Source organism: Lactuca saligna, chromosome 7 (assembly GCF_052625555.1).
Source record: "Lactuca saligna cultivar CGN05327 chromosome 7, ASM5262555v1, whole genome shotgun sequence".
In the NCBI taxonomy this organism is placed as follows: Eukaryota; Viridiplantae; Streptophyta; class Magnoliopsida; order Asterales; family Asteraceae; genus Lactuca; species Lactuca saligna.
This window is the reverse complement of record NC_136423.1, coordinates 89,454,904-89,478,720: the sequence shown is the minus strand read 5'-3', so window position 1 is coordinate 89,478,720 and position 23,817 is coordinate 89,454,904.

The following is a 23,817-nucleotide window of genomic DNA, read 5'->3' as shown; positions in this document are numbered from 1 at the left end:
CGACAGTGTCTACGACACCAAGGTCGACCCTTTATCGGATGGAAGTCCGGGTATTGTTTGTTATGTTATTGCTCTGCTAGATCTGTATCTTGATATTTGGGATGGTGTTATGTTAGTGACTTGGTTAAGGTCGGTACCTGGTATATAGGGTAATGTTATGCTAGTGACCGGTTAGGTCGGAATCCTGGTTTGGATGTTAATATGCTATATGATCTGATAGACTGTTGTCTGGTTAAGGATTTGTTATGTGATTAATTGTTTTATGTGCTCATGGTTGTTTAACAGGGGTTTGGGTTGAGGCGGGTCCTGCTTTGTGCGGTAGGGCGGACTGGATATTTCGAAGGCCCAGCGAGCGGTCCGGATAAGCTGAAGGTCCCAAGAGGGTGGACCAGACGTGCCGAGGCTCGGAGAGTGGACCAGGCCAAATGAAGGCCCGGTGCGGGCGGACCAGTCATATTGTAGACTCGGAGAGTGGACCAGGTGGATTGAAGGCCCGGTGCAGGCAGACCAATCACACTATAGACTCAATATACATTGCTAGACTTGAAGGGTGGACCAGGTGGACTGAAGGCCCAGTGCGGCTGACTAGTCCCACAGTAGACCCGATGTGAATGGCTATTCTATTTGCTATATGTTATGAGTATGTTTATGTGTGGTTGGTATTTTAGGGGTAACTCACTAAGTTTTCGGGCTTACAGTTCAGTGTTTTGTTTACGGTACTTCAGGAGATCGTGGCAAGGAGAAGGCGTGATCGTACCGCTCCTCATGTTTTATGATTTATGTGATATGGTTCTGGGGAATACTTTGATGTTTAAACTATTTTGAAAATGAATGTATGAACTTAACGGTTTTTGAATGAATTAAATGTTTTAATTTGATTAGTATTGGATTAAGGTGAATGATCTTACTATACTCGTGGGTCGAAGGCACTAATGTTGGCCCACTGGGTTGTACTTGCTTGTGTGGTAGTATATATATATATGTGCCGACCAGCTGGGTCTTATTTTTTGTTATTGTGATATGTGTTACTATGAGTGTCGAGACTTCAGATAGTCTCTAGTGTTGTTGATAACCCACAGGGCGTGTTGTTTGCCCATTGAGACTTCGGGTACTCTCTAGGGTTGCTGATAACCCACAGTTGTTTATTTGTGTTGTGTTGTATGAGGTATTTTGGGGAACTCGCTAAGTTTTGTCCTTACAATTTGTGATTTAAATGTTTTCAGGTGTCCTTATATTAAAGGAGGGGTATGGGTCTACTGCATCACATCAATGGGAGATTTGTGCACATGATAATTTTTGACGATACTCTGATAAATGTTTTGAGATTAAATAGTCTAATTTAAGATTTTTGTAGTTGTGATTTGATAAAACACTTAAATTATTAATTGAAAATTTTTGGTTGAAATTTGGGGCGTTACAAGTTGGTATCAGAGCCTTGGTTTGAGGGTTTCGGGTGTACATGAATTCATTCTAAGGAATTGATAAATATTTCTAAAAGAAAATGATTTTTCAAAAAGTTTTTTTAAAAAAAAAAAAAAAAAGGAGTGTGATGCATGTAATCAGCTGAGCTCAAGTAAGTATTTCCCAAAATACTCATACGTGTTTTATGATTGACGTTTGATATGAGTATATGAGAATTTCATGCTAGATTAGGGTTAAGGATATGCCCAGTGTTGCATGGTAGGATGCATGATTATGCAACGCTTTTAGTTCTAGAGATCTTCAGGAGCTTCTGAGACAGGACTGCCTGATTATGCAATGCTTTTAGTTCTAGATGCTCAAATGATGCTTGCTTTGTGCTTTATAGGACTCATATTGATGTAAGTTGATTATTGTATGAATATGTTAAGTTACATGTTGTAAAGGTTAAATAATCTCATAATGATTGATTTGGCCCTAATGTGCAACTCTTGTCTGAGTCTAACCGTTGTACGGTTGGGTATTTTAGTCGAATGATTATTTAGGTTTTTTTGCATGTAATTGTATTCATGAAGTAGTCATGACAAGAATATCCAACCCCGAACGTCATGACAAGAATATCAGTCGCTTGATGGGAGTCCTTGTCACACCCCGAACCAGACGGTGGAAACATCCGGGGGCGGGTGATTTCATCATTAAATATCATCACAGTATATATAAATGAATCAAAGACAACATCATCATCGTACATGACATAAAACAACCATCATAGTTTACATAAATGTGTTGATTCACAAATTACATCCTAAAATGTTAAATGTATGATGATAACAAAATACAACAAAGTCCACATTTCCTTGACGACCGACCTGGTTAGCGAGTACCTGAGAATACAAGTTATTTTGAAAATGTCAACATTTATAATGTTGGTGAGTTCATAAGTATGCTTGTATGAAAAGTTTTGTATCATTCGTAAACACCAAATATTCGATATTTCCGTAAAAATGGTTTGAAATTTATGTTTCAAATCTTCTATTAAAGCATGTGTGTTCTTGTTAGGTAGTGCATAAAGAGTGTTTCCCAAAAAATCCGATATTTTTTGTATAATGAAAAAAATGTAATGTATAATGTATGTTCCCCGGAAAATTCGATATTTTCTGTTTGTAAAAGTGTTGTGGTCTTAAAACCCTAAGACCCGAGTAATGTAGTAAATGTATAATTCGTACAATGTATCAAGAGTATAGTATATGTATTCCATAAATTTATTGTGTTTGTTAATCTTTATGTGAGTCGTTATAACCATATTTGATATGATTGATATTCTTGTCATGACGTTCTTCAAGCATTGATAAGGTAATATATTTGTCACCCTAGACTGACCCCGTCTAGCTGTAGCGAACAACTCAGGTGTGGGGTGTCAACCCCGTTTAGATCTATACACAAATTCTCGCTCTCCCTCCAGGAGACTCTGGTTATAACTACAAGACTTATGGTATACATTAGGTAGGTACGAATGAAAGTGTGTCTCACAAGAACCTTAACTAAGTTTACGCGAATATTGTATCACACTATTTAACGCTTTAAATAGTGTTTCGAGTACATATGATGACTACAAAGCATTGGTGATAAAAATATATTTGTTTTTATCATAAATGTCAAGTATTTAATGTTATCGACCCGATTAACATAAAATGTGTTGTAAGGCCCAATTAGAGAGTAAATGGGCATATAAGGCCCAATAAACATGTAATGAAAATACAATGTCCAATAAACATGTAAATAGGTATATGAGGCTCAATAAACATGTAATTGAGTATAATAGGCCTAATAAGCATGTAATGAGCATATAAAGCCCAATAAACATGTAAATGAGTATACAAGGCCTAATAAGCATGTAAATAGGTATAACATGCCTAATTTGAGTAAAATGTCGTAAAGCGCCCATTTGTTATCAAAATGATCGTTTTAGTCCAATTAGTGCTAAAATGACATAAAAAGCCCAATTTTGTTAGTAATGACCGTTTTGGCCCAATAAACTGAAATTTTGCAATAAAGGCCCACTTTTGTAAAAATTTAATATTTTGGCCCGTCAAAGCCGAAAATTTACAATAAAGCCCATTTTTATTGCAAATGACATTTTAGGCCCATTAAAGTTGAGTGTTTACAATCAAGGCTCATTTTTGTTAAAAATGACATTTTTGTTAAAAATGACATTTTTGGCCCATTAAAGCCGAGAATTACCATAAAGTTCTATTTTTATTAAAATTGACATTTTAGGCCCATTTAAGCCAAAAATTACAACCAAGGCCCATTCTTTGTAAAAATGACATTTTAGACCCATTAAAGCTGAAAGTTTGTAAATAGGGCCCATTTTAGTTAAAAATGACATTTTAGGCCCAATGAAACCGTGAATTGTCATATAAGGCCTATTTTTATCAAAAATGTCATTTTAGCTCATGAAACAGTGAATTTCCAAATAAAGTCCATTTTTATGAAAAATGGCACTTTTGGACCATAAAATCATAGGTTGTAAAGTAAGGCCCATTTTTATGAAAGTTTACTCTTTTGGTCCATAAAACCGAAAATGACTCCAAAAGCTCATATTGTTTATCTTTATTGACAAGAATAGTCCTTTAATATGCATTCTTTGGTTTTCTAGTAACTTTTGCATGTTTAATCTTTCCAAACATACATAATAGTTACTTTAAGTAGTTTATTTACTAACATCACCAAATTTTAGAAGATATTTCAAGTTTGTGAATGTTTAACACATTTTCATGACAATTTCACACAATATAACATGAAAATACACACATACAGGCATAATACTAAGATTAACCACAAAACTAGATTGTATTCTCCCCCAAAAGATAGTAAAACTCGAAAACAACGGGGTATGAAGCTCACCTTGTGTTAGATCGGTTTTGAAGAGAAGAAAAGAGGTGTTTTTAACCTTAGCCAACCTCTTGAAGAGGTTTTCGAAGCTTGATGGTTCTAAGGAGCTAGAACATGAAATGAAGTCATGTATGGGAGTGTTCTTAGCATAAAATGGAAACAAATCATTTGAGAGTGATATAACTTACCTAATGGGTGATCTTTGATGAAGAATTCTTGAATTCTTACTCACACTCACGATTTTTAGATGGAAAAAAGGAAGGATTTCTTTATGTTCTTGAGAGAGATATGAGAGGATTTTTAGTGTGTTTAAAGTGAAAAAATGAGGGTGATGGTACGGGCTCTCAGCCGAGTTTAAGGAGAAAAGAGAGAAGAGCAGTTAAGGTCCTTGCTTAATGGTTAATTACTTATTCATCTAGATATTTGATGGACATATTGCATGGATGTCCTTCATGCAAAAATTATGTGTCACCATTATAATTAATACAACATTTTTTAACATATATAGGGTCTGGAATTAGGAGAGCGGAAGAGAGAAAAAAAATATTGGGCTTGAATTGAATAGAAACTGAGATCATATATCCCAATAAGAAATCTTTCAGCTTATTGGGCCCACATACAAGTTTACGACCCAAAAGAGTAAAAGAAATGGGTTTTCGGCCCAATGCAATTGAATAACTGGGTTTTCGACCCATATACACAAAGTGAGTGGTTTTTGGCCCAATAAGTCCCATGAACGGTCTTATAGGCTAAAGTTGAGTGAAGGCAGCGTAATAAATTAGGTTTAGAGCTTTCACGAGGAAGTTTTGACTCGAACTGTCATTTTTGAATCAACAACTTGTATAACATCAAAATTAGGTTACAAGATACACAGGAGTTAATTACACATGGACAGAATTTCCTAGCCCTAAAATAGTAGTTGTGACAGTCCTTCAGCAGCTGATGGCAGGGTAGGGTGGGAATCCTAGGAGAGCCTAGGAAGTGCTTTAGTGCGAGTTGTGCGCTGTTTAGAAGATTTGGAGGGTATCACTATGTGGAAGTGACTTAGAGGATTTGAGATGATTATGAGAAAGTACATATATGTTTGGAAGGTAGTATTGGGCCCATACTATTCAACGCACAGGATCCATACTCAAATCAAGGAAAGTCCCAAAAATTCTAAGGAGCTGGTTGAGAGTAGGAACATGGTTTGGCACCATGAATCCATTGTAGTATTTGTTGGATTAGGTGTCTAAGCCCATAAATATAATTGGTATGTACTTGACTTGAGAGTAGCATGGTCCATTTGGGTTGCATGACACTAGAATAATCTGAAGGATGGATAATTAAGAAGAGGTTGTTTATGGTCTATTAATATATTATAAGTTCTAATATACTAATATGAAACCATATTATTTAAATAGTATTGATCAAGAATTAATTTGGAATTAATTTGGTGATCAAAAGAGACTAATTAAATATATGGGGATTGATTATGTAAACCATTCATTCTTATAATGTGGGCTTATGATCCATAGTTCTTTATGTTGGGCTAAACCCATATGGTGACCCATAGATGACACATGGAGGTTTAAACCCATGGAACATGAGGAATATGGAATGTCATGCATATTAGGTTTTGCATGGTGTAACCCTAATTAAGCCACACTATATAAGAACCTCTCTAGCTCATGAAATCGGTCCTAAGGAAGCTTAGTAGAGTAATAGTCGATTTTGTGAGTGCAAGTAACCTCCTCTCAAGTTCCTCCATTGTTGGTGATGCTGTGTGATTCCATTTGATGTGCAACACTTGGGGTACTAACTTCTTAAAGGTCCAAGGCTTCAAACTACAACAAAAGGTATGTCATCTAACTAGAATTTTGTAGTAAAGATACTCCATTGTATGCTAGTTAGGATGATGCTTTGGAAAAACAAATTTTGCATGTATATTAGAGAAAAAATAGATCCAAAACATCTAGGGTTTCATGTACACCATAGGAGTGTTAGAATGCTTAAAACTCATCAGTGGTATCAAAGCCTAAGGTTGTTTTCCATTATACTTGATGCTACTTGCTTTAAAAGATTAAAAAATTGATTTTGTGTTGTCTCGACGGTGGACTCGCCGAGTCCACTGGGTGACTCGCCGAGTCCCCTCACAAAACTGACCAACTTGCCGATTTTGTTCATGCACTTGACGAGTTGGTGCTCAAGAATGTATATTTTTGAGTTTTAAGGTTGGAATTGGACTATGATCATTACCTTAAACTGTTTTTGAACTTATAAGATTGTTTTTGATGTGGTAATGATCATGATTATCCAATTCAAAATATAATTGTCAAATTTTCATGTTCTGTATTAGTTTAATGGTTAGGCTAATTACATGAAATTTGTTTGATATGAATTATATTGTTCTTATGAGTTTAATTTAGATTATAGACAAACTTTTTGATTTTGTAAGTTACAATAGTTGATCTAAATGTTTTTGATGAATTCCATAACTTGTCCTCAAGTTATGGAATGTGAAGAGTCTCATTTTAAATGTCATCTTAAATGGTTTTATGTCAACCATAACTTGTCCTCAAGTTATGGAACATGAAGAGTCTTTATCATAAATGTTTTATTAACTCCATAACTTGTCCTCAAATTATGGATTTTCAAGAGTTTTTTCATTAAAACCTATATTAAACTCATAAGTTATGGAAACCAAAAGTTTTTGAATAGTTCAAAACCTTCCCTCAAGTTTCGGAATTTGTAAATGCACAGTCTCACTTTGAAACATTTAGTTCCAAACCATAGAATTTTAATAGTTAAAAACAACCCTTATACTCTTATAATATTATAGATTTAATATTTATATATATGTATAAGAGTAAAGTTAATCTTACCATTAGTAGGCCTCATTCATAAAGCCAGTCTATAAGGGGGGGGGGGGTATAAGGTTACTGCTTATAAAATGATAGTTTAATGGGTGTCCACTCTTACTCACCACCTCCTTGACTGGTGGAGGGTCGTTAGCCAAACGGGTAGGATAGGACTCTAATTATCCCTTCATTAAAAGTATGTTGATCAATATAAAGTAAATATTTTTTTTTTAAAATTCCCAATCTTAGTTACTTTAGGAAAATATGAATATGGTGCTAACCCATGAAATTGTACTTTGCACCTTGTTAAGTTGTTAGTGGAGCGTGTGTGGTTAACCGACACACTAATTTGGGACTGACAGTGCATGGCAAAGGGTGGCTTGATGTTAATCACAAATCAATGGAGCGTGTGTGGTTAACCGACACATTGATTAGGTGGTTGTAATATTAAGTGTACCAAGCTAGTTTTCATGGTTATTCACACCTTGTTTGTGATCCTCGGCATCCCAATCACAAGCTTGAAGGGCACAATTGAGATTTAAACATACCATTGAATAGTTCAATGAATCTCAAAGGATCTAGGAGTTTCAATCCAATTAAAACGTAATGTTTAATTTCATTTTTCATTGTGGAAATTGGTAAATTGTCATTTACCTACCTTCAAATATTTTGTAGCTTGGATTACGACATCATGTTGGATTAGTGTCTAAGCCCATAATTATATTTGGTAAGTACTTGACCTAGTTGTGTATGGTCCTTTTGGGTTGCCTTCACCAAAGCAACTTGATAGGGTGATTTATAAAGAGAGAGGATATTATGGTTTATTAATTTATTGTAAGAATAATAAACTAAAATAGAAATCATATCATTTAATTAATATTAGTCATGAGTTAATTAGGAATTAATTTGGTGACTAAAAGAGATTAACTAAATATAAGGGATGGGACTGTAATTATAAGATAATTGGGTTTTGGGCTGGGAAACCTAAAGGCACAGGGGGTGAACGAAATTATGATGGGGATCCATCATATTTTTGTCCATAGGCCTTATTCCAAAAGGTTCTATGGGCTGCTTGGAGATTAAGTTGTCCATTAGGGTTTTTTACTGAAACCCTAGCAGCTCACAATATATAATGAGCCATTGCTATGGGAAATCGGTCACTCTTCCAAAGGAAACCCTAGGAGCCGATTTTAGCCTTCCAAACCTCTCTCCATTATCATCCTCTTGCTTGTTGGTGCTTGTAAGCCATTAGAGGAGTGACAATTGTGACTCTAAGCTCCAAGACAAGAAGATCATAGCCATTGTGAAGAGGTAATCATCTAGATCTGAATTTGTATGTTAATTTTGAATTATATATGCTAGATCTAGGTATCAGAGCCATTGTTGGTTTCTATTGTATTGATGCTTAACATGTTCATCTTGCTGAAAATCATTTTTTAGCCCTCTGTTCGATCTGACTCGGCGAATCACTTGCTGAACTCGACGAGTCAATCCGACTTGACTAGTCCAGAGAGTGACTCGGCAAGTCAAAGCGTCAAACAGAGGGATTTTCGGGATTTCTTGCTGTTTTGTTGAAGGATAATTGCCGAATATGTTTTTAACTGATAAAGTATGAATTTTATTGTTATTGTGAGATTATCCTTACCAAAACAAAAAATAATTGCCAATTGTTTAGATAATAAATTTCTTATATGATAAAGTTTGGTTATTTGAATTATTGGGTAAATTATCTTGTAAATAAAATGGAATAGGTCAAATTTAGATAATCATTGAATTAAAAGTTAATTAAATTTTTTTATTTGACCCTATGTGTTTCGCAAAGTTCAAAACTCACCCTCAAGTTTTGAAATTTAAATTTTTGTTTAAAAGTTTAATTTTGAATTATTTAAATTTCAAACCCTAGAATTTTACAAGTTTAAAATTCAATCTTATACTATTATTTATTATAAGAATAATATATATATATATATATATATATATATATATATATATATGTATAAGATAAATCTAGTCTTACCGTTAGTAGACCTCATTCACGAAGCGATCTATATGGGGGTATAAGGTTAGTGCCTATAAAATGGTGGTTTAATGGGTGTTCATTCTCACCCACCGCTTCCTTGATTGGTGGATAGGGCAAACTAATTCCTCATTTATAAGTATAATAAGAAATATTGACGTAACTGAATGTTTTTAAAAAAGTCTCAATCTTAGTTACTTTAGGAAAAATGTGAAAATATTTTATTCCATGGAATTACACTTTGTATCCTTGCCGAGACGTTAGTGGAGTGCGTATAGTTAACCGGCACACTAGTTAGGGATTGTAATTAGTAGCAAAGGGTGACTTGATTTTTGTGATAGATCAATGGAGCATATGTGGTTAACCGACACATTTATTAGGTGATAAAGACATTGGGTGCACCGAGTACATTCGCAAGGTTATTCACACCTTGTTTGTGATCCTTGGTATCCCAGTCATAAATAGAAGGGCATATCGAGATTTAAACATGCCATTGAAAAGTTCAATGAATATCAAAAGATCGAGGAGTTTTCAATACATTTAAAACCTAATTTCATTTTCGTTTTTCATGGTGAAAATTAGTGAATCGTCATTCACTTACCTTCAAATTACTTGCATGTTAGATTACGACATCCTTCTTCTAATTTGTGAATAATGTTGTTGGATCCTAGTCCTAATTTCTCATTTTGGGTGTTTAACTTGGGATTCATTTTCTAATCAAACTTTGTCTCTTTGCTATCTCAGATGTCGAACGCAAACAACAACGCTTATAGTGCTTCTGGCTCGTTCTCACTCATGAACTTGTGTAGGAGGGTGATATTCTATGGACAAAATTTCAATAAATGGATCTGAAACATTCAAATGGTCACCCAATACGAGGAAAAAGAATATGTCCTCGACGAGAAGATCAAAGAAATCAACCCAAACACAGCTACTTTTGAAGAGATCACTGCCTTCGAGGCTCATGAGCGTTATGCTAAGAAAGTCCATTGCATCATGCTGGCGATCATGACTTCCGAACTCCAAAATTCTTATGAGGACATGTATCCATATGAGATGCATCAAGATTTGTTGGACCGGTACCACCAAAGTGCAAGGAAATATAGGTATGAGATCATCACTTCGATGATCACTGCCAAAATTGGCAATGGAGAGTCCCTTACCTCTCATCTACAAAAGATGCAGAGATATGTCGATCGCCTGCTAAAGTTAAATGTTAACTTTGATGAAGAGCTGACAATTGACATCATCCTTGATTCCTTGCCTCCCTGCTACAGCCAGTTCCGCATGACCTACCACATGAATAAAGAGGAGGTCACCTTGAGCAACCTTCATGGGTTGTTGAGGACTATTGAGAGCAACCTCAAAGACAAATCTATTGCATCAACTCCTACTACTGCTACCCCTGTCTTGGTCATTGGGAAAGGCAGAGGAAAGAAGAGGAAGGCTCCGTCTAAGAGCCACCAAAAGGGAAAGTTCCATGATGGTTCCTCTTCTAGTGGGACCAAGGCTGGTACCATTATGCACTCTTCCAACCCCAAGAATACAAATTTCTTTTATTGCCATGATAAGGGGCACTAGAAATGAAGTTGCCCGAAATATCTGCAGGATATCAAGGATTGGAAAGTGAAACCCACCTTCACAGGTATGTATTCTATTCAATCTAATGACTCCTCACATGCTATTTCATGGGTTCTTGACACAGGTTGTGGTTTTCACATATGTTCTCACTTGGAGGGCCTTAGAAGAAGTAGGGATGTGGAGCATGGGAGGATAAGCTTGATCATGGGAAACAGAAGATCATCGCCTGTCACCAAGATCAGAGTTTATTATTTAGTGCTTAGTAATGGGTTACGGTTAGATTTGAATAATTGTTGCTATTCGCCAGAAATGGCTAGAAACATCATTTCTTTTCATTGTTTCAATAGACAAGGACCTAGATTTTCATTTGATAATAAAAAGGTTCTATTAATGTTTTTCTTAATGGTGTTTTCTATTTCGAAGCATTGCCTTGTAATGGAATATATGAAACTGTGATGGTTGTAGACAACTTAGGAAATGATGTGTTGCATATCGATTCTTCCAATAGTTTGGACAAAACATGCTTGTGGCATTGCGTCTTAGACATGTCAACAAGAAACGCATAGCCTAACTCCAAAAGGATGGAGTCTTGGAGTCATTCGACCTTAGGGACGATGATGTGTGCAAGTCTTGTTTGCTTGGAAAGATGACCAAGTCGCACTTCATTGGTACTTGTAAGAGGGGTGAGGGTTTATTGGATCTCATACATACCAATGTATGTGGGCCCTTTAGATCCACCACAATAGATGCCTGCCACTTTTATGTAACCTTCACCGATGATTATAGTAGATATGGATATATTTACTTAATCAAGTAGAAGTCAGATACCTTTGAAAAGTTCAAAGAGTTTCAACATGAAGTGGAGAATCAGCTGGGCAGGAAAATTAAGATGCTCCGATCTGATCGAGGTGGTGAGTACCTTAGTCTTGAATTCCATGAATATCTAAAGGAATGCATAATAGTTTCACAATTTATGCCTCCTAGGACACTGCAGTTGAATGGTGTAGCTGAGAGACGTAATTGAACCTTGTTAGACATGGTTCGTTCCATGATGAGTTGGGCTGCGTTACCTATCTCTTTCTGTCGGGGGGGGGGGGGGGTATTCCTTATAGACTATTGCCCATATCCTTAACTTAGTCCCAACAAAGAAGGTTGCCAAAACACCTCACAAGATGTGGATAGGGAAAGCTCCCTCGTTAGCACATATCAAGGTTTGGGGTTGCGAGGCTTTCTTAAAACGAGAGACTTACGACAAGCTCGAACCTCATAGTGAGAAGTGTATTTGCATCGGGTATCCACAGAAGTCCTTTGGCTATCTCTTCTATAGACCAAAAGACAATGTTGTCTTCGTCGCGAGGAGAGGAGTTTTTCGAGACCGAGAACTCATAAGCCAAGAGGACAGTGGGAGCCAGATTGATCTTGAAGAGCATCAAGAATCAAGTGATGAAGGAACCTCTAACACTGGCATTCAACAAGAGGATGAGACTCTTGTTGAACCGATTGACGAATCATTACCTCTTAGACGTTCCAGTAGAGTTAGTGCTCCACCCCAGTTTTATGGTTTCCATATTACTACTTAAAGGGACACGTTCATTAGTGATAACATACAGGTAAATTTAGACGAGCCTAATAGCTATAAGGAAGCCATGGCAGGCTTTGCAAAGTGGAAAGAGGCAATGGACAGTGAGATTCAGTCCATGTATGACAACCAAGTTTGGAATTTGGTTGACAACGTTTTAGGTTGTAAGACGATCAGGTGCAAGTGGATCTTCAAGAAGAAGACTGACATGGATGGGAATGTGCACACTTATATGGCACGATTGGTTGCGAAGGGTTTCACTCAAACTCGCAGAGTTGATATGATGAGACTTTCTCACCAATGGCCAAGATAAAGTCTATTAGGGTGATGCTAGCCATTGCTGCATTTCATGACTATGAGATATAGCAAATAGATGTCAAAACCGCTTTCCTTAATGGAAAGTTGGCTGAAGATGTTTACATGAATCATCCAGAGGGTTTTGTCGATGCAAAGTACCCCAATAAAGTGTGCAAGCTTGGGAAATCCATTTGTGGATTAAAAAAAGCGTCTCACAGGTGGAATCTTTGTTTTGATGAAAAAGTCAAAGAGTTTGGTTTTCTGCGAAATGAAGATGAGTCATGTATGTATGTCAAAGCCAGTGGGAGTATAGTAAGCTTCCTCGTGTTGTATGTTGATGACAAACTGCTCATAGGAAACGACATCCCAACCCTACAGGAAGTTAAGTCCTGGCTTGGGAAGAGTTTCGCTATGATGGATCTTGGAGAGGCTGCCTATATTTTGGGAATAAGGATAGTGAGAAATAGGAGTAAGAGACTGATAGGACTCAGTTAGCATACATACTTGGATAAGGTATTGAAACATTTTAGTATGGAGAATTCCAAGAAAGGGAAGTTACCGATCCAAAGTAATACCAAGCTGAGTAAGACTCAAAGCCCGAATATAGAGATCGAGATAGCAGAGATGAACCGAGTACCTTACGATTCCACAGTTGGCTCGATCATGTATGCTATAACTTATAATCGCCTTGATGTGGCCTTTACCTTGAGCATGGTCAGTAGATATCAAGGGAACCCTGGTAGAGCTCATTTGATAACAGTCAAGAATATTCTTAAGTACCTTTAGAGGACTAAGGAATGGTTTCTTATTCTTAGTGGGAGTGATGAATTAAGGGTGCAAGGGTATAGTGACGCTAGTTTCCAGACGGATCGGGATAGTTACTGACTGCAGTCGGGCTGGGTCTTTCCTCTAAATAGAGGAGCAGTGACTTGGAAAAGTTCCAAGCAGGAGACGGTAGCCGATACAACATGAGAATCGGAATACATTGCGGCGAGTGAAGCGTCAAAGGAGGTAATATGGTTGAAGAACTTCATTAAAGACCTTGGATTTGTGCCATACATAAAGGAGCCGATGGAAATTTTCTACGATAACGAAGGTGTGGTTTCCTTGACCAAGGTACCAAGGGATCATGGAAGATCCAGGTATATTGATAGAAAATACCAATTTATTAGACATCGAGTAGAAGAGAGACTCCTCGTAGTAAAAAGGGTATCATCAGAGGAAAACCCAGATGCCCCCTTACGAAGGGACTGAGTAGGGTTAAGCACTTGCAATACGCTGGGAGCATTGGGCTGAAGGACAATATAAGTTTAGATTAGATAGTTAAGAAATGTGTAACAGATGAATTGTAATTAACATTTGATGATTAAATAAAAGATATTATTTATGAGTAAAATTACTGTCTTTTTTTAATCATTTATCTATTATTTCATTTTGCATGTTTTGAATTCCTGAATAATAAGATTATTCGAACAGCCCACAATTGTTCATATTTTGGAAGTAGACATGAAATCAGACTGTCATGAATAGTCTATAGATTGTCTGGAATGTGTTGGACATAGCAAATGTTGCTACAAACTTCATGAGTGCTTATGAATTTGGATTTGAGCATTCGAATAAACCCACGCTTGCTGGTATCATTTCATTGAATTTAATCACGAGTGATCACAAGACGATAATATCTTATAGTCTTTAAACCTCGATATATGGTTTATTTGCTAGTTGACAGTGCATTGATAATGTCACACCCTAAAACCAGAACGGCGGAAACGTTTTGGGGTGGATGACGTCATGTCAAGTATCACAACATATGCAGTATAGTAATCAAAGTACAACAACCATTGCATTAATAGTAATAGTTTTACATGGTTTACATTACATAGAAACTTCAAAGTAATACAAGTAATAATGTAGATGCAGCTTGGTACTAAACGGTCTTCACAAAAAGCGCCTAAGATGTACCTGTCTATCGCTGACCTGAGAATACAAGTTATTTGAAAGTGAGTATCAGACAAATGGTGGTAAGTTCATAAGTATTTAGTGTCATTTTATCCAAATAACTTTATATAAGTAGTAGTTTTAGAGTATACAGTGAATTAGAGTCCTTTCCAGAAAATCCTATATTTTCTAATTTAAAAGCAGTCTTCTACCAAGACTGGACGAAATTATGTTGTAAAAAGTAGTTTTTCCCTTAACACTATCATTATCAAAATATGGTATTGATTTTAAAGAAAGTAGGAGAATATCGGGGAAAATAACATATGCCTCAGCAGTGAAGACTGCTGACTAAGGCAAAAGAAATCATAGACTCCAGGAGAGTATCGAATGAACGACACACCTGAATCAGTCTAACGGGAGGAGACACAGAACCCATAAAGTATCAAATGAATGATACGTCTAGCAAGGTCTAAAAATAGTGAATACCGTGTTAATTCCCATTAGCTTAAGGCCATGAATTATAAGGTAACCCCAAGATACTCGTAACCATACTGATAACACTAGAGAACTTGACGCCCTGCAAGCATCGGAAATAACGTGACAATTGTCACCCTTTAGCTTGGTAGGTCGTGGACTATAGCTAGCAGTCTGGGTGCAGGGGTGTCAATCCCATATAGATCTATACACATAATGCCCGCTCTCCCTACATGAGACTCTGGTTACCAACTAGACAACGGAGAAGGCCGTGTCCTAAAGATGCATTTCAAATAGTGAGATCTAGTGTAAAATATTGGACAAGTGATAGAGACTCACAATTGAACTGACCGATGTAAACCTATATGTCTATGCTTGTATACATAATGTATAACTAATGATCAAACGACCTTCGGACGGACATCCGATCCCACCAGACCACATCTCAACGAAGAAAAGGAAATAGGGCGAACTAGCCTTCCTAAGACCTTTAAACATTATTTATATAACTTATACAAGCACAGACATACATTTAACTAAGTAGAAGCATTTAACGAAGTTTAAGTGTTTAACAAAGTAGAAGTGTTTCACAAAGTATAAGTGTTAACGAGTAGGGGCGTATCGTGAAGTAGAAGCGTATCGTGAAGTATTAAGCGTATCGTGAAGTATAAGCGTATCGTGAAGTATAAGCGTATCGTGAAGTATAAGTGTATCGTGAAGTAGAAGTGTATCGTGAAGTAAATGCGTATCACGAAGTAAAAGTGTTAACAAAGTAGTAGCATTTAACTAAGTAGGAGCATTAACTAAGTAGAAGTATAACAAGGCAGTAGAATCTAATGAAGTAGGAGTATAAAACATGGAAGAAAACTTTGATGAAAACTTTGGAAACCTTTATTCTTGAGAAAATCACGACTTGGTATTCTTTTGTAAAATAAGTTTGAAAAACCCTTAGAAATCCCTTGAAAACCTTTCATTAACATGTTTTGAATGTAATTTCTGATAAAACAATATAAGTGAAGAAAACCTTTGTTTCGAATACTGTTGTAACTGAATTTGAAGTAAAACATACAACGCTAGAGACAATTTGAGAAAAGCTTTGAACAAATAAAGATGTTTTGGAAAACCACTTCCAATATCATACTTGGTAAAACAGTTGACAGTGCAATAAATCCTTGTGCATGCGGGTTATCAATCACATGTGATTGATATGATAACTGGCATGTTTAACTTGTATTCCCCCCCCCCATAAAAGCATGTATAAACATTTAAAAGGTTAATTCAGGGGTATGAACTCACCTGTTGTAAGTGGATCGAACGAAGGTGCCGGTTGGGTGCTCGGTGTCAAGTAAAGAATTGAATACACTTAGTGACCTATTAACATATGATGACATATGTTTACATACAATTAGTAAATATAATACTAATTAAACACGTATATGCATCCTAAAGTGCGGAAAACACTTTGATTTAGTGCTAGGGGTGTCCCGGGTAACATCTATGGGTATGTATGGCCTAGATAGGGAGTTTACTCTTCAAGAGTAAACTCTTTATAGAGTTCACGGCCCTAAGACCAACTCTCCATGAGTTTACGGCCGTAAACTCATGGGTGTTGTGTTCTAGGATGCTTCAAGGTCTTATATCACTCGTGGAATTATGCTAGGCTCAAATTTAGGGCTTATGAAGGGTTTAAGGCCTCACATGGACCATTTTTGGGAGTTAGGGTTTCACCAGACGAGTGTTGGACTATTTCAGGAGGTGGTTCTACTATTTCTGCGCGTGATAGTATTCGTGGAACACCTAATAGTCCAATGAATCTCTAAGACGTTGGTTTATTTCAATGCGGAAAACGGTTGCTCTTGTATAACCCATCGACTAACACCTAGACTAGTGTCAAGTCTATAATCTCTTCGAGATCTGGGTTATGAGGCTTAATGCAACTACTTTCTCACTTTGATCAAGTATTCTTGGCTGAGAAAGTTCTCCTGTGGTTCTCGGTATTCTAGTGTTCGCTTCGGAGAATGCAGTCTATCGCCTACAAGGCGGCGGTGACTTCCTCCATGCGAGGGGGCGGAGGATCCTAGGCACTACTCGTCTGTAACGGGGTGGACGAAGTGCCTGAGTAGTGCGAACACCTTTAGAAACTACTCTTCCGAAGGTTCTGAGTTTTCTCAGTCTAGGTCAAATCTAGTGAGTATAGGGTTCCGTCACTCGGAACTTTAATCTCTTCATCCACTCTTCTCAGAGTCTAACTTATCGCAACTTCTGGATTTCTGGGATATCCGCTGAGATGCTTAATTCATGGGATTAAGCGTGCGTGGATGGTCATAGTCAATGTCCTTGACTCTTACGACTCATATTTCTTTATCAACTGAGGGTGTTAGCTACTATGTTGGCTTATCCGGGATGACAACAAACTTCGGATCTGTGGTCATTATAGTAGCTCAACCCGCAAGGGTTCTCTTGAGTTTAGCTCCTATTCTATGGAATAGGATGAAGGGTCTTTCTGAGGGATCTACAAGGTATGCTTCGGGTGGTTATCGTCTTCTGGAATACCTACAATGTCTTTCGCTTCGGTTTCTATCTGTCTAAGAAGGGTTGATTAACAGTGCGCGGTACTCTTCTCCTGGGTACTTCGGAAGGTTTTGAAATAAGGGTGATGACTGGCGGATCGTATTAGTCTTTATTATTTTTATTTGTTTAGGTTCGAAATAACCTTTATCTGCCGAAATGGCTATGGTGAAAGTTCTTTTTACACAGCACTAAGGATTTACACATGGTTTCACGACGTTGAACCATGATTGATAGAGGCATCGAAGTTGGAATACTTCGACATGATATAGAATGAGAGTTGATAGGGTCATGTGCTGAATGGGCACACAAGTTCTAGGCATCTCGGGTTTCGTCCCGTGTAGCACTGTCGTGGATACTTGGACCGATAGAGTCGACGTGGAACTATAGAGGGTCCTGAGTGTTTCTGAGTAGAGTAACTTTTCATGAATGGATTCTCATGAGACATTTCTATAATCGCCTAACATATACTAGTCATGTATAATTAAGGTGGGAGGACTGTTGACTGAGCGACTCCGCCTTAAATCCACAACCAAACGAGGAACAGGAAATGAGGTGACATTCACTCACTCTAGGTCTATCAATCTCAATTATTCATGGTCGTAACATATATATCTAGCCATTATAGTTTTACCTTATGAAATTTTAACTTTTATAACAGTGTTACGACCTTCGCCTTAATGGGGAAGTAATTATATTTAGAGTTAGCCTTTTACTATTTTCGGTTAGTTATCTGAGATTGAGAGACGTACCAAAATCTACCAGGTTCCTTGATGCTTCTCCCCAAGCATTAGAGTCAGACTCCGCCTGTGTCCTTGTCTTTTCTTTCAGTTGGGCAATCCTTCTTGAAGTGTCCAATCTCACCACATAGGTGGCAAACTGCATTGGTCGCCACATTGGTGGTTGATGTAATGAACTCAACCAGGGCTCTGCAGGTAAGAGAGGTGTGCCCCTTCCTGTTGCACCTAGCACAGAAGAGTTTTGGCATATACCATGATGATGGTAGCTGCAATTGCTGCAGTGGGGAAGGTTTCCTAGGTATGGTCTTGTAGGTGTCAGGATAGAAAAGTTGGCAGGGGTATTGACTGTCTCAGCTCGTTGCCCTTCGTAAGGTCCTTGAGCCGAGGTACTTCCCTCCTCGTTCTTGAAATTTCTCTTCATTGGATTTGGTGGAGGTTCTTGGGTGGCTAGGTACACAGAGGTTGGTTGTTGCTGTCCATTACTTGGATCGGAATTTCCGATAGGGCTCTTGCTAACATTAGCGTTGTTAGCATTGAGTTGAGCCATGACAGCTGCTACGACTGCCGAGACTGCAGCTTGGAACATAGCTTCATCGAATAAGAGAGTCGGTTTCTTGCCGGCGGATGGGTTATGCTTCCTCGGAGGCATGGTTTTCCTACACGGAAAAGAAAACAAGTTGATGTGAGACGATGGTTAACCCTAGACGTATCTATCCTTACTATATTAGGCATAAAATTTTCACGTGCTTCGGATACTGGTTGTCTGAGTGTCGACCTACATCCCTATGATGTAGTCCTGGTATTCAAGGTAGGAGTGTGAGTATCGGAAAAATCCATAAGATGGAAGTCGTTCCTACTAAGTTACCTTTATACTGGGAAAGGTTTCACTCTCCGGCTTGGAAAGATTTGAGAACAGTTCGGAACGAATTCCGCAGGAAGAAAAGCTCGTGAAGACTTATGGCTAAATTTCCTTAATAGAGGTGTTGGGATCCACTCTAATCGTGTTACTGGCATCGAGAAATGGCGATTTACCTAACACATAGTGTGAGTAGTGTAACCACTAACTCACTAAATTTTATTATTTTATGGGTGTATTAGCGTGACGAACACGAGGAAAAGACACTTCTCGAGTTCCATGTACTGGCTCCCTCTGTCTACCTCGTATTTTTTATTGGGACCGGTGTTGGTTTCCTTCGGGTAGTTACCTAGGGTTATCTCCTCGTATGGACATATTGAATCTCTACTCCGCCTTCCTTCTTATTCCGACTCTGAGTGTCATCGCTTCAGGATGGATGAATGGAAATCTCGGAAGTTTAGGCGAATTTCCCACCGTGTCCCTAAAAATATTTAGGCACTTGGTGATTTCAATAGTCTCGCCTTGGTTCATTTATTTCCTAACTGGAAATCCTCTCAATGAACCTCTTCTGGGTTTGCATCACCTCTTATGCCGAGTACTGAAGTGGATAGGGTTTTCTGCAGGGTTCGTGTGAGAATGGAAATGTCTAAAGAATCCTAAGAGATTATTAACATTTCACTGGGTGATCCATATCAAGTCCTGCTACGATTACATAGGGTAAACAAATCATATATAGCTTAGATCCGATAGGCCTTAGAATATGTGATACTACTCTATATCCACATCCCAACGAGGAAAAGGAAGTAGAGCGAAACCACACATTCTTAGCCTATGGGATCCTTATTATATAAAATCCTGGAAGTATACCCTATGTAATTGTAGGTATATCAATAAGCATCTTTTTAGTTCTTCATACAAGGTTATCTATAGATCCTAAAATACCCCTATGGTATTTTAAATTTCTTGTTTGTTTCTTATCTTCTGAATATGATTCTGGGATTAGTGTGAGTCTTTTAGTATTCCAAAATACTCCTATAGTATTTTAAACTTTATGTTTGGCTCTAGCATTCCTAGTTGGTAAGTTTCAGACCTGTTGCAACACCACTATCACTCCCAGGAACACGTTCATCGCATCTCGAATAAATGTAGTTGATCTGGTTACATTTATTCTAGCTTACGATTACATAACAGCACAGGTTTGACTGTAGTGCTCAACATCCGAAGACTTTTATTCTTGTTCTTCTTGTGATACTTGTGTTCAAGTGTTTAGATTCTGGATGTTCTTATACTTTGGTAAAATATGGTTATATTTTAAAGTATAATTCTTGGTCAGAGTGTTTTATCCCCATGTATTTATAGGTTGTATATCTTTTATGATTTGATATACTTAGCTCACTATAAACAATGTTATGATACCAATCTATCACACCCCAAAACCGGAACGGCGGAAACGTTCTGGGGTGGATGACGTCATGTCAAGTATCACAACATATGCAGTATAGTAATCAAAGTACAACAACCATTGCATTAATAGTAATAGTTTTACATGGTTTACATTACATAGAAACTTCAAAGTAATACAAGTAATAATGTAGATGCAGCTTGGTACTAAACGGTCTTCACAAAAAGTGCCTAAGATGTACCTGTCTATCGCTGACCTGAGAATACAAGTTATTTGAATGCGAGTATCAGACAAATGCTGGTAAGTTCATAAGTATTTAGTGTCATTTTATCCAAATAACTTTATATAAGTAGTAGTTTTAGAGTATACAGTGAATTAGAGTCGTTTCCAGAAAATCCTATATTTTCTAATTTAAAAGCAGTCTTCTACCAAGACTCGACGAAATTATGTTGTAAAAAGTACTTTTTCCCTTAACACTATCATTATCAAAATATGGTATTGATTTTAAAGAAAGTAGGAGAATATCGGGGAAAAGAACATATGCCTCAGCAGTGAAGACTGCTAACTAAGGCAAAAGAAATCATAGACTCCAGGAGAGTATCGAATGAACGACACGCCTGAATCAGTCTAACGGGAGGAGACACAGAAGCCAGAAAGTATCAAATGAATGATACATCTAGCAAGGTCTAAAAACAGTGAATACAGTGTTAATTCCCATTAGCTTAAGGCCATGAATTATAAGGTAACCCCGAGATACTCGTAACCATACTGATAACACTAGAGAACTTGACGCCCTGCAAGCATCGGAAATAATGTGACATCTGTCACCCTTTAGCTTGGTAGGTCGTGGACTGTAGCTAGCAGTCTGGGTGCAGGGGTGTCAATCCCGTATAGATCTATACACATAATGCCCGCTCTCCCTAGATGAGACTCTGGTTGCCAACTAGACAACGGAGAAGGCCGTGTCCTGAAGATGCATCTCGAATAGTGAGATCTAGTGTAAAATACTAGACAAGTGATAGAGACTCACAACTAAAATGACCGATGTAAACCTATATGTCTATGCTTGTATACATAATGTATAACTAATGATCAAACGACCTTCGGACGGACATCCGATCCCACCAGACCACATCTCAACGAAGAAAAGGAAATAGGACGAACTAGCCTTCCTAAGTCCTTTTAACATTATTTATATAACTTATACAAGCATAGGCATACATTTAACGAAGATTAAGTGTTTAACGAAGTAGAAGTGTTTCACAAAGTATAAGTGAGAACTAGTAGGGGCGTATCATGAAGTAGAAGCGTATCGTGAAGTATAAGCGTATCATGAAGTATAAGCGTATCATGAAGTATAAGCATATCGTGAAGTATAAGTGCATCGTGAAGTACAAGCGTATCGTGAAGTAGAAGTGTATCGTGAAGTATAAGTGTATCACGAAGTAAAAGTGTTAACAAAGTAGTAGCATTTAACTAAGTAGGAGCATTAACTAAGTAGAAGTATAACAAGGCAGTAGAATCTAATGAAGTAGGAGTATAAAACATGGAAGAAAACTTTGATGAAAACTTTGGAAACCTTTATGCTTGAGAAAATCACGACTTGGTATTCTTTTGTAAAATAAGTTTGAAAAACCTTTAGAAATCCCTTCAAAACCTTTCATTAACACGTTTTGAATGTAATTTCTGATAAAACAATATAAGTGAAGAAAACCTTTGTTTCGAATACTGTTGTAATTGAATTTGAAATAAAACATACAGCACTAGAGACAATTTAAGAAAAGCTTTGAACAAATAAAGACGTTTTGGAAAACCACTTACAATATCATACTTGGTAAAACAGTTGACAGTGTAATAAATCCTTGTGCATGCGGGTTATCAATCACATGTGATTGATATGATAACTTGCATGTTTAACTTGTATCCCCCCCATAAAATCATGTAAAAACATTTAAAAGGTTAATTCAGGGGTATGAACTCATCTGTTGTAAGTGGATCGAACGAAGGTGCCGGTTGGGTGCTCGGTGTCAAGTAAAGACTTGAACACACTTAGTGACCTATTAACATATGATGACATATGTTTACATACAATTAGTAAATATAATACTAATTAACACGTATATGCATCCTAAAGTGCGGAAAACACTTTAATTTAGTGCTAGGGGTGTCCCAGGTAACATCTATGGGTATATATGGCCTAGTTAGAGAGTTTACTCTTCAAGAGTAAACTCTTTATAGAGTTCACAGCCCTAAGACCAACTCCCCATGAGTTTACATCTGTAAACTCATGTGCGTTGTGTTCTAGGATGCTTCAAGGTATTATATCACTCGTGGAATTATGCTAGGCTCAAATCTAGGGCTTATGAAGGGTTTAAGGCCTCACATGGACCATTTTTGGGAGTTTACGGCTGTAAACTCCTACTAACCCTCTCATTTTGTGTATTGAGGTCTTAAATGGTAGAGAATAAAGTTTTATGCATTTTTCCAAGCCAAATGGAGAAGTTAGGGCATCATTTGGGCACTTTTTAGGAGTTTACGGCCCATGGACCAATCCTAGGGGGTTTATGGCTGTAAACTCCTATTTCCTTGTTTTAATTGATGTTTAATGCCTTTACTTCTTTGGGGATTGCTTCTAGACATTTTCCAAGGCCATAGGAGGTGTTTGAGAGCATTTCTAACACTTGAACTTGAGTTTACTCCCCATGAAGAGGAGTTTATGGCCCAAGCATGTTCTTAGGCAGTAAACTCAAGTTTACTCCCCAAAAGTTAAATTGAAGGTGTTCTAAGTCCGTTTGCATAAGTCATTTAGCCATATCTAAGCCTTAGGGGTAGTTTAGAGGGGTTTTGGGGCTTAAAAACCCCATTTAATGGTGTTCATGGTCCAAGAGTGTTCTTGGGCCGTAAACACATAACTTGGCCCCTATTTGATGTCTTAAACACGAATTTTCATGTTAGTTAAGGTATACAACAAGTTAGGGTAGCTTGCTTACTCATTTGGGGCTCGAAATGGACGTTTTTGGCTCGAAAGTAAGTTGTAGAGAGAGAGATAGAGAGAGTGGAGAGAGAGTGAAAAAGTCTCAAATGGACTCCACTCACCCTTATATATGGGTTTGAGTTGGGGCTCAGTGGAACTCTACCCGATACTGCTGTTAAACGGGGCTTTTGGTCGCACCCAATTTAGTGGTCGTATTTTGACTTGGTTGAAACTAAA